The 13,017-nt window shown below is 39.5% G+C and overlaps 1 pseudogene; it reads right to left on the reverse strand.

The window, feature by feature from the left end:
• LOC104109450 (organic cation/carnitine transporter 3-like) overlaps nucleotides 1-12,463 on the reverse strand; it is a 121,839-nt pseudogene extending 109,376 nt beyond the window's left edge.
• Nucleotides 12,464-13,017: the final 554 nt, after the last annotated feature.

Raw genomic sequence — 13,017 nt, forward strand, 5'->3', positions numbered from 1 at the left:
CAGTGAAAACCCAAATCGTTTTGCCAAAGTTGCCAATAATATGAATAGTTTGAAAACAATAAATTTCTCCAAAAATCTTTTCAATAATAAATAATATGTTTCATTTTCTTTCCGGATAACCCGTGTAAAATAAATGTATCACTATGCCCATCTTTTAAAATGTGTGAGAAATCATGAATGATGTGATGTTGTACAATATGAAGAAAAATACATCTCTATGCATGTATGTCATGTGTACATGCCAATGCGATGAAACTCAGTGATAAAATCATAAATAGCCCCTCGGGCAGAACATCACTCATATACAGCCCCTCGGGCAAACCTCACAGTCACTCGTGCTACTCGGGCATACCTCGCAATCACTCTTACCACTCGGGCATACCTCACAATCACTGTTGCCACTCGGGCATACCTCAAAATCACTCATGCCTCCCAGTCATTCAACACTCGTCACTCGGCAGTCGCACTCAGTAGGTACCTGCACTCACTGGGGGTGTGTACAGACTCTGGAGGGGATCCTTCAGCCCAAGCGCTTTAATCTGCATGGATAACTCACGTGCTGCATAGACAACTCACGTGCTGCATGGACAACTCACGTGCTATAATAATAAAGTATTCTACAGGCGGGCAGCCCCGATCCACACTCATCCTCAAAATCAGTCCCTCGGCCGATATCAAACATGTTGCGGTGTGCAGCCCGATCCCATAAATATGCAACATGCTACGATGTGCAGCCCGATCCCATAAATATGCAACATGCAGCGGCGTGCAGCCCGATCCCATAAATATCCTCACAAATCAGCCCCTCTGCCTCACTTAGTCATCAATTTCTCAAGTCTCTCGGGCTCACAATGTCATGAAAAATAGCCCAAAAATGATGATATGATGTATCAATAAATAACAACAGAGACTGAGATATGATATGTAATGAAATGAATATGACTGAGTATGAATTTTCAATTTAAAACAAATAATTCACAGCAATATGACCTCTGGGGGTCCAAATAATACTGGTACATAGCCTCAAAATCCAAAATTTTCCATATCAAAATATTAATATTTTCCAAAAATCCGAAATTGCGCCCCAAAAATCACCCCTGGTGCCCACATCTCGAAATCCGATGAAACTCACAAAATACGAGAACCCATCCAATTACAAGTTCAACCATACTAATTTCGCTCAAATCCGACTCCAAATTGGTATTCAAACTTGAAAAATTTGTTATGTGACATTATAGAAATTTCCTTCTATTTCTCTTCAAGATTAAATAATCTTACACCAAAAATGAAGATTAATTCATGGAATATAATGACAAGGGAGTTAAGAACACTTATCCCAAGTTGTGTGGAAAACTTCCTCTCCTAAATCGCCCAACCCGAGCTCCAAAATTCGAAAATGGGTGAAAATGTTGAACCCTCGAATTTAAAGTTCTGCCCCAGCGATTTCCGCATCTACGGAAAAGATTTGCACACCTGCGCATCCGCTTGTGCTAGTAAAACGTCGCACTTGCGGACTCCACTCGCTTGCCCAGTTTCTGCTTCTGCGTGCATCCGTCCGCTTCTGCGCTCACGCAGGTGCGGAATTTTCCCTCGCACCTGCGACCAATGCCTCACAGCCCTCTGCCCGCATCTACGCTCCTTCTTGCGCATGTGCGATTGCGCAACTGCGAAGCTCCTTCCGCACTTGTGTGCCTCGCTTCAGCGCACCCCTGCTCGCACTGGCGAGCTCGCACCTGCGACTACTTTTCCGCAGGTGCAATTACACCAGAAGGCTTCAGTTCCAGCAGTCTTCCAAATTCAAAAATCAATCCGTTAACCATCCGAAACTCACCCGAGGCCCTCGGGTCCCCGTTCGAACATACCAAAAAGTCCCATAACATAACACGGAGCTACTCGAGGCCTCAAATCATACCTAACAACCTCAAAAATACGAACTACACACGGATTTAAGCCTAATAAATTTCTAAATTCTACAAACGACACCGAAACCTATCAAATCACGTGCGATTGACCTCAAATTTTACACACAAGTCATATTTCACATTACAGACCTATTCAAATTTCCTCAATCAAATTTCGACCTCGATATCAAAAAGTCAACCCCCTGGTCAAACTTCCCAAAAATTCATCTTTCTGCATTTCAAGCCTAATTCCCCTACGGACATCCAATTAATTTTCCGGATACGCTCCTAAGTCCAAAATTACCATACTGAGTTATTGCAATCATAAGAATTAAATTTTGAGGTCGTTTACACATAAGTCAATATTCGGTCACTATTTTAACTTAAACTTTAAACCGTGGAACTAAGTATTCCAATTCATTCAAAAACCTCACCGAACCCGAACCAATTGCCCCGGCAATTCACACAACATTTGTAAAGTACAATTTGAGCAGTAAATGGGGAAATGGGGTTGTAATACTCAAAACGACCGGCCGGGTCATTACATTCTCCCCCACTTAAACATATGTTCGTCCTCGAACATGCCAAGATTTGTTTCTAAGCCATCAAATCACTGTTCCATCTTACCACACACGTACCTGGGGGTGAACCCACGTCACCCTATTCCACATAGGCTTGACTACACAATACAACTGAAAATCATTAATTTAACCTTAGCCAATAAACCTTGGAGATTAATTTCCAACCTTTAGAATTTCATTTAAGATATAAATCTTGCATTTACACACCGTATAAGTCCGAACAAGTTGCATCGAGCTATAACTATAACCACGGATATAATCAACCAACATATTACACAACTCGCATGCTCGTAGCACCATTCCTGATTGCAGTGACTACTCCAAAACCAACCGCATACTAGTATTAAACCCATATCGAACCAAACCTCATCCCAAAACCTTCGTACACTGTTGATAATAAAAGAACCACATGAAATTTCATGACCACTTACCAGATCAACAAGGCACGGAGCTCTCTTGCTCCAACCAGAACCATAATCGCTTTCTGAGCCGACTTTCAATATTATACTCCCGAATATACTGAAATCAAAGCTGATAGTACCCATTCTAGGTCCAATGACCTTATATTACTAAACACAACTGTTCCATAGACATGCCTCACCAATATAACTCAGAGCCACAACTCGTGCCATTCGTGCTCCAATTCGCAACAATTCAAATGTACCCACTAATGGAAAATGACTCAAATGAGAGAACTGCCCCGCCATTAACAAGTACCTCCACAACGAAAAGCTGAAAATTCATCATACACAGTTGAACCAACACCCGATTCTAACACGAGGTTCATGTTATATACTCCGAGCCACCCTGCTCCGAATTAATAACGACAGAGAGGAAAGTGACAGAAATACCACACAAAACCTGAAAAGACATAACCATTACGCTACCGATCATGCAATACACCAAGTACTTATCACACTCAAATTCCGCTATAACGCTCAAATAGAACCGCACCATCTGTGCACATAACCAATGAATCACAACCCCTTGTAGCATAAAGGGGTAACTCACAGATCATTTGAGAACACGAATAAGTTCAACATCAACGGAATGACACATCCCTCAATAATAGCAGTATGGAGCCAACCATTCCGTCTTGGTGTAGAATACACATCTTAATTGGGCCTACCTATGGACCTCCAAATCAACTCGGATTACCCACAAATAGATAAAAATCCCTCCGAAAATCCATAATGATTGAATCATAACACATTTCATCATCTGGCTAGCTCCAGCTATAACTTCACAGTCCACAACCATGAAACTATCTGCTCCTAGGAACTCCAAATCTCCAAATCCATAGAACACGCAAATCACCATATTTGATTCCATCTCTACCGCCCGAATGCCTAACACCTCTGTCATACACGATCATCCCACGAGAAATACTTTAAAAGTTCTTCCGTGCCACTTGAAAAAATTTGAATATCAGCAGTCTATCAACCATGTGAGTACCGCAATACTAATTTATACATCAGTGAGTCAAACTACAATGCGCCTTCTGAAGTCCGTCCCTTTCTCATAAAACACTAGGTAGTAATAGTATTCATCTAGTTATTTGAAATTGTCCATGTTGTCCAACATTCGTTACCTTCTCTTCAAGACTGTACTGCCACCTTGTACATAAAAATCTAGCTTTCGTACAACACAAAACATTTATCTTGCCATCAGGTGAAAAGCACAAGAATCTTATTATCAACTTTGAGCCACCAATAATTTACATACCATTTTAGTTAGAAACCTTTCTCTTGCTTCTTTCCAGGAGGAAATCACAATATACAACACGTTCTCCACACTGGTAGAAACCATCAAGAATACTTTGGAATCTATTTGCACATAATCAAGCCCTTAAAACTAAATTTCTCAAAATCAACCAAGCCACGCAGGTTGCCAAGTCCAGGTGTATTGCCACAAAGTACCTGTAGAAAACCTCTACATCATATGCACCCAAGGAACCGATCTTATCCATTACCATACTGATCCAACCTACTACCAATTGTCCTATTTTCTCTGAGTCCCTTCCGAATTTGTCTTCAGATTGATAATTCTTCTTGCTAAAATACCATAATCTTTAACCACTACTTACCCTACAAACCTTAGCATAGAACCACAATGCCCTATGGCGCATAAGCAACTGTATTCTTCTTAAGCACCTTCAGAAATACCACAACTATAACACTCACTCTGAGAATACCTTATGTGAATTTGATATTGTTCTTCTTACCTTCCTTATACAAAAATGTAGAATCCATAGTCATATAGAATTTTCACATGTCCAGGCACCATCAAACGTAAATCTCGGATTTTTTCCATACACAAGTCCAAAAACATTCTCAATTGCTATATATAATTCTCAAACCCACTAGAATTTTCTTGGGAGTCACCCACTTTGCTCAAATCTAATTGCACCACCCAAATGGGCCAAAAGACACGTGCCCCATTAGCACCACAACACTCAAAGAAGTAACTCTACTTTAACACTACATATCAAATGCATACTCCGTGGGCACTACATCATTCACCAATAACAACTCACTCATCCCGCGAATTTCATTTACTCATATGTGCTATATAATCCTTAAACAGGAATTTTCTTATTCGAGTCATCCTCGATCTCAACTTCTGCAAGTCATAGCTAATCCACAAGTATGACTCAGACCAAAATTAAAATTTAATATATAACCATGAAATTAAGTCGTCTGCAGCAGGCTCCCCCACTTGGCCCAAAGCCATAAATCATTTCATTCAATAAATCACAACACCCATACCGTATTACTGCCATGATACTACAGTGAGTTCAACGAAAATCTTTCTCAAGCTCATGCAACACCAACCATAAAATACCTCAATCATCCGTTAAGCATGCATTTATTTCCCTTGACAGTCAATTCAACTTTCTCAACCAGATTCAAATTCAAATCTCAACACATACCCTCCGCTGGTAGAAAAGAAACTCTCCACTCAACATTATAAGGAACACACCTACGTAGATTACTCTGTAGGAGATAACCCACTTGCTCAGCCTCAAATAGGCATCTTGTTATACCCTTTTGCAACCACAATTACTATGCAGTCACTTAATCGTTCTGAGTCCAAACTTAATAACAAAACATGAGAATTTAATTTTTCCCACAATTTAACAATGTGAAAGATCTTTCAAAACATTCATTACCCAAGATTGTTCGTCACATCAAATCGAAAATCAAGGACCCATTGTCCTTTTCCTTTACATTTCAAGGAAATACTTCTCGTTATATTCCAATCGTCTTAACACATCTCGTGGTTACATCATACCCATCACACCGCATTCCACCGCTCATCGAGCCACAAATTCCACTATAGGGTCATTATTGGACATATAAGTCCAATTGTACGAGTTACAACTGAAGCTACCGAGCTTAAGCAATCTTCTAAATCTAGCCTCACATCCTCTAGACTGACCCATCACCAGAACACATAATACACATTTCCAACATCTTTCATGGAATCACAAGCCGGCGATGCACATATAATACTGAGCGCTCATGTGCGCATACGAATGCGTGGAAAGAATTCAAAGAGTTTATGTCTCAAGCAGAATCAATCTCGCACGATAAGGAAAGAAAGATGGGAAGTATATATCCTAAATGCAATGTAGCCTCTCGAAGATAAGTATGAACGTCATCATACTGATTCGCAAGACTCTACTAGACACTTGCTCATGACTTGTAGAACCTATGAACCTAGAGCTCTGATACCACCTTGTCACGACCCAAAATCCAACTAGAAGTGATGGGACCTAACCCATCCCGTTAGGTAAGCAATTACCAACTAACCAATTTCAATGATAATTATCAAAGCAATTTAAGAGAATAAAGATCCAGATCTTATACAATCCCCAAGAACTTAGTACAAATCATGAGATTCTAAGAATAGAATATACAAAGCGGAAATGAAAAAAATACATAGTCTGTTTGAATAATACATAAACAGAGCTTTTGTAAATCTAAGTCTACCCTGAACAAGAGGCAGCTACAACAGGAACGCAGGTACATCTTCAAGTCCCGCAACCATCGAGCACAGCAACAACAACAATCAACATCTGCACGCCATGTGCAGAAGTGTGGTATCAGTACAACTGACCCCATGTACTGAGTAAGTAACAAACCTAGCTGTAGGTTGAAAGTAGTGACGAGCTTCCACCAAGGTCGGGTCCAAAACTAATAGTCCACAACAATCCATAACAACATAAAGCAAATAATATCAGAAGTAACTCCGGGATAAAATACTTATCCAAATAATGATTTCAAAAAAATAGTAGTTCTTTCTTTCAAATACATCAGTGAAAATCCAAATCATTTCCCGAAGTTGCCAATAATATGAATAGTTTGAAAAAAAAATAAATTTCTCCAAAAATCTTTTCAATAATAAATAATATGTTTCATTTTCCTTCCGGATAACCTGTGTAAAACAAATGCATCACTATGCCCATCTGTCAAAATGTGTGAGAAATGATGAATGATGTGATGTTGTACAGCATGAGAAAAATACATCTCTATGCCTATATGTCATGTGTACATGCCGATGTGATGCAACTCAGTGATAAAATCATAAACAGCCCCTCGGGCAAAACATCACTCTTATACAGCCCCTCGAGCAAACCTCACAGTCACTCGTGCCACTCGGGCATACCTCACAATCACTCTTGCCACTCGGGCATACCTCACAATCACTATTTCCACTCGGGCATACCTCACAATCACTCATACCTCCCAGTCACTCAACACTCGGCACTCCCACTCAGTAGGTACCTGCGCTCACTGGGGGTGTGTACAGACTCCGAAGGGGCTCCTTCAGCCTAAGCGCTATAATCTGCACGAACAACTCATGTGCTGCATGGATAACTCACGTGCTATAATAATAAAGTATGCTGCATGCGGGCAACCCCGATTTACACTCATCCTCACAATTATTCCCTCGACCGATATCAAACATGCTGCGACATGTAGCCCGATCCCATAAATATACAACATGCTACGGCGTGCAGTCCGATCCCATAAATACTCAACATGTTGAGGCGTGCAGCCCAATCCCATAAATATCCTCACAAATCAGGCCCTCTGCCTCACTTAATCATCAATCTCTCCTGTCTCTCGGGCTCACAATGTCATGAAAAATATCCCAAAAATGATGATATGATGTATCAATAAATAACAACAGAGACTGAGATATGATATGCAATGAAATGAATATGACTGAGTATGAATTTTCAATTTAAAACAAATAATTCACAGCAATATGACCTCTGGGGGTCCAAATAATACTGGCACATAGCCTCAACATGATTTTTAATATGCTTTTCAGCTCAATTTCTTTAACACATAAAACCGCATGGAAAATGCCAAGATTATTTAACTATAAAATTCCACAGAAATAATTATATCACAATTTCTATAGTGCATGCCCACACGCCCGTCACCTAGCATGTGTGTCACCTCCCAACAATTCACGAAATACATATATTCAGGGTTCATACCCTCAACTCTAAGATTAGAAGAGTTACTTACCTTGAACAGGCCAAATCCAATGTCGAACAAGATAAGAAATGCTCCAGAAATTTCATTTTGGTATCAACCTCCAAACGGCTCGAATCTAGTAACAATAATTTGATTCAGCCCACAAAAATTATAGGAATTAATTCCATATCAAAATACTAATATTTTCCAAAATTCGAAATTGCGCCCCAGAAATCACCGGTGGGCCCATATCTCGAAATCCGATGAAACTTACAAAATACGACAACCCATCCAATTACAAGTTCAAATATACTAATTTCGCTCAATTCTGACTCCAAATCGGTATTCAAACTTGAAAAATTCGTTTTGTGACATTATAGAAATTTTCTTCTATTTCTCTTGAAGATTCAATAATCATACACCAAAAATGAAGATTAATTCATGGAATATAATGACAAGGGAGCTAAAAACACTTACCCCAAGTTGTGTGAAAAATTTTCTCTCCAAAATCGCCCAACCCGAGCTCCAAAATCCAAAAATGGGTGAAAATATTGAACCCTCAAATTTAAGGTTCTGCCCCAGCGATTTCCGCATCTACGGACAAGATTTGCGCACCTGCGCATTTGCTTATGCGAGAAAAACGTCGCATTTGCGGTCTCCACTCGCGGGCCCAGTTTTCGCTTCTGCGCGCATCCGTCCGCATCTGTGCTCACGCAGGTGCGGAAGTTTCCCTCGCACCTGCGACCAATGCCTCACAGCCCTCTGCCCGCATCTGCGCTCCTCTCGCGCAAGTACGATAGCGCAACTGCGAAGCTCCTTCCGCACCTACGCGCCTCGCTTCAGCGCACCCCTGCTTGAACTTGCGAGCTCGCACCTGCGACTACTTTTACGCAGGTGAGATTATACCAGAAGGCTTCAGTTCCAGCAGTCTTCCAAATTCAAAAATCAATCCGTTAACCATCCGAAACTCACCTAAGGCCCTCGAGTCCCCGTCCGAACATACCAACAAGTTTCATAACATAACATGGACCTACTTGAGGCCTTAAATCATACCTAACAACCTCAAAAATACGAACTACACACGGATTCAAGCCTAATAAATTTTTAAATTCTACAAACGACGCCGAAACCTATCAAATCACGTGCGAATGACCTCAAATTTTGCACACAAGTCACATTTCACATTACGGACCTATTCAAATTTTCAGAATCAAATTTCGACCACGATATCAAAAAGTCAACCCCCCGGTAAAACTTCTCAAAAATTCATCTTTCGGCATTTCAAGCCTTATTCCCCTACGGACCTCCAATTAATTTTTCCGAACACGCTCCTAAGTTCAAAATCACCATACTGAGCTATTGGAATCATCAGAATTAAATTCCGAGGTCGTTTACATATAAATCAACATCCGGTCACTATTTTAACTTAAACTTTAAACCTTGAAACTAAGTGTTCCAATTCATTCCAAAACCTCACCGGACCCGAACCAGTTGCCCCGGCAATTCACACAACAACTGTAAAGTATAATTTGAGCAGTAAATGGGGAAACGGGTTTGTAATACTCAAAACGACCGGCCGGGTCGTTACAAGTGCAGTGTCCCCAATGCACAAATAAAGTATAAAATAATAAGGGTGGACAAGAAACTCACTGAAAGGCCAAAGGCCAAAGCAATAGCAGCTCACGGGGTACTCAGACTTCTCCCAAGGATGGTCCTTTGTGCGGGTATCTCACACTAGTTTCAACCATCTCGCTCGCTTTTGCACGCTTCCAGTGACTTTACTTCCTATTCTCATAATCCTATAAAATAAAACAACACTGCAAAAATAAAAAAATAAACAAAAATAAACAAAAGCGTTCTATTTTAATAAGATAACTCCTAGTGGCATCCCATAGTAAATCAATCCAACACCAAAAACAATAAGATAACTGATATTAGCCTCTTGAAAGCCCAATTCTTTTCTACCACCATCTTGATAGCTGAGTAGAGACTGATTGTTGACTCTTGAGATCTGCATTAGAAGTTCCAAAGATATTTACATGAATCAGGCATGCTTTATGAATAAAATAACATGCAAATAAAAAAATATTGAATAAATCAGACATTTGGACTTGCTTACTCCGTGTACACATAGAGGTACTTCTACGCTTTAGCAACTCATTTTAGATTTTTTTAATTTTAAATATAGCTCGGTTCACATGGCATCCAGTGTTCACGCAAGATCCGAGAAATGGCTGCATCCCAAGGAGTGTGATGTAGACAGCCTACCCTAATGCAAGCATTAGTGACTGCTTCCACTGCTCGAACTCGTGATCTATAGAGTTGCACTAAGACAACTTTACCATTGCTCTAAAGCTCCCCTTCTCATTTTAGATTGGTGTAGTCTTATAAAATTGCCTATCATAGAAACCTACCAAAGCTTTGTTTAAGGCGAAATACATAGATGGACACTCAAAATTGGCATCATAATTTGTTTTAGATAACTTAACTATACTAGTGACCAAAGCTTTGTTTAAGGCGAAATACATAGATGGATACTCAAAATTGGCATCATAATTTGTTTTAGATAACTTAACTATACTAGTGACCAAACAGACACCTTTTCTCGGCAGAAGTATGTCTCATGAGAAAAACATAAGAAACTAATGGACATTAAGTGCAACATATATAGGCTATCTTTACTTTAAGATATAATTTTCAAAATAAAAATATAATGCAACCTCATTTCTTTTAATTAAAGAAGAAAATAATACGAAAATTAAATTGAAAAGGAAAATCCGATGGACAAGGCATCCCGCATTCACGCAAGGTCCGGGGAAGGGCCGCACCCCAAGGGGTGTGAAGTCGACGGCCTACCCTAATGCAAGCATTAGTGGCTGCTTTCATGGCTCGAACCCTTGACCTATAGATCACACGAAGACAACTTTACCGTTGCTCCAAAGCCCCCTTCAACATACTTTAAATAAATGTAGACCACATTAATGAGAAGTAATTAACTTACATTGTGTTCTTGATCTTCAAAATCAATGAAGGAGCCATAGAAGCTTAAGGTTAAGCTATTTTTTGTTGTAATTCTTTTCAAAGTTAGGACAAATTCTTCTTTGTTTCCTCTTACGTAAAGCCACCTTGGTGATTCACTAACAAAGAAATGAACCAATATTGAGTACAAGATTGTAGGAAGAAAAGTCCAAAGGTATAAAACACTCCAAGTAGAATCTCTATTCACAAAAGCTATAAGTAGAAATGAACCAATATTGAGTACAAGTTCCTATGGTAATAAACATAATAAAACTTGATAAAATCAACATGTTTTATCGACCAAGTTTTGTGTCAGCTAAGGCAGAAAGAAGGAAACTCAATAACACAACCTATGAAAAAAGAAGACGTCGGAAGGCCAATGTCACGAACCAAAATTCTAACCTGTCGTGATGGAGCATATCTGAATACTAGGCAAACCGACAACGATTGACCTCAAAATTTGCACACAAGTCATAAATGACATAACAAACCTATTCAAATTTCCAGAATCGAATTTTGACCCCGATATCAAAAAGTCAACTCCCCGGTCAAACTTGCAAACATAAATTTCTATTTTAGCCATTTCAAGCTTAATTTAATTACGGACTTCCAAATAATTTTTCGGACACGCTCCTAAGTCCAAAATCACTATACGGAGCTATTGAAATCATCAAAACTCCGATCCGAGGTTGAATACTAAAAGTCAAAATTGGTCAATTCTTCCAACTCAAAGCGTCAAACATGAAATTCATTCTTCCGAACTAATTTCGAAACACATAAAAACCAAAATCGACAATTCACACAAGTCATAATACATCGTATGAAGCTATTCAAGACTTGAAATAGTTAAAAGGAGCATAAATACTCAAAACGACCGGTCGGGTCATTACATTCTCCCTCACTTAAACATACGTTCGTCTTCGAACGTGCCAAGAGTTGTTTCCAAGCCATCAAATCACTATTCCACCTTACCACGCACATACCCGGGGGTGATCTCACGCTACCCTATTCCATTGTCCTGACAACACAACACAATTGAAGATCATTACGTTAACCTTAGTCCGTAAAACTTAGAACCCAATTTTCAATATCCAAAGTTTCTTACAAGACCCGAGTCTCACATCTATACATTGTATAAGTTTGAACAAGCTATATAAAGACATAACCATAACCACAAATATAATCACATAACATACTACACAACTCGCATACTCGCATCACCATTCCCGATCACAGTAACTACTTAAGATAAACATGGTACTAGTATTAAAATCCATAACAAACAAAACCCCATTCCAAAACCTTCGTACACTTATGATAACGAAAGAAACATGTAGAATCACATGACCCCTTATCAGATCAACAAGTCATGGAGCTCTCTCGCTCCAACCAGAACCATAAACACTTTCTAAGCCGACTTTCAATATTATCCTTCTGAATATACCGTAATCAAACCAGATAGTTCCATTCTAGGTACAATGATATTATATTATTAATCACAATTATCCCATAGACATGGCACACCAATATAACTCAAGCCACAACTATGCAATCTGTGTACCCAAAAATGGAACAATATCTCAAAGAAGTGAACCGTTTTTGTAGGTTCAACCATCACTACCACAACCGCAATGCTATGAGCTCATCATTTATAGTAGAACCATGACACACAAATCTAGTAACGGTAACCTGTTCTCCTAGAGCTCACATTAACATCACATGTATGGAAAATTCACGTGCTATAGTATCAATATCTGGACCTGCACGTACAACTCACGCGCCAATAATATCAATATCTGGACTCGCACGGACAACTCACGTGCGAATAATATCAGTATATGGATCCGCAGGGACTGCTCACGTGCCAATAACATAATCCGCCTAGCATGGTCACAGGCCTCCAGTCCAAGCATATCATACAGGAGCAATCAAATAAGTACATATGATAAATTAAATAAGATTCACATGCTCCTTGACTGGTATAAATAAAACGCCACAGAGTAGGCATGTGAAAAGTGTGCT

This window comes from Nicotiana tomentosiformis, chromosome 5 (genome assembly GCF_000390325.3).
Source record: "Nicotiana tomentosiformis chromosome 5, ASM39032v3, whole genome shotgun sequence".
NCBI lineage: Eukaryota > Viridiplantae > Streptophyta > Magnoliopsida > Solanales > Solanaceae > Nicotiana > Nicotiana tomentosiformis.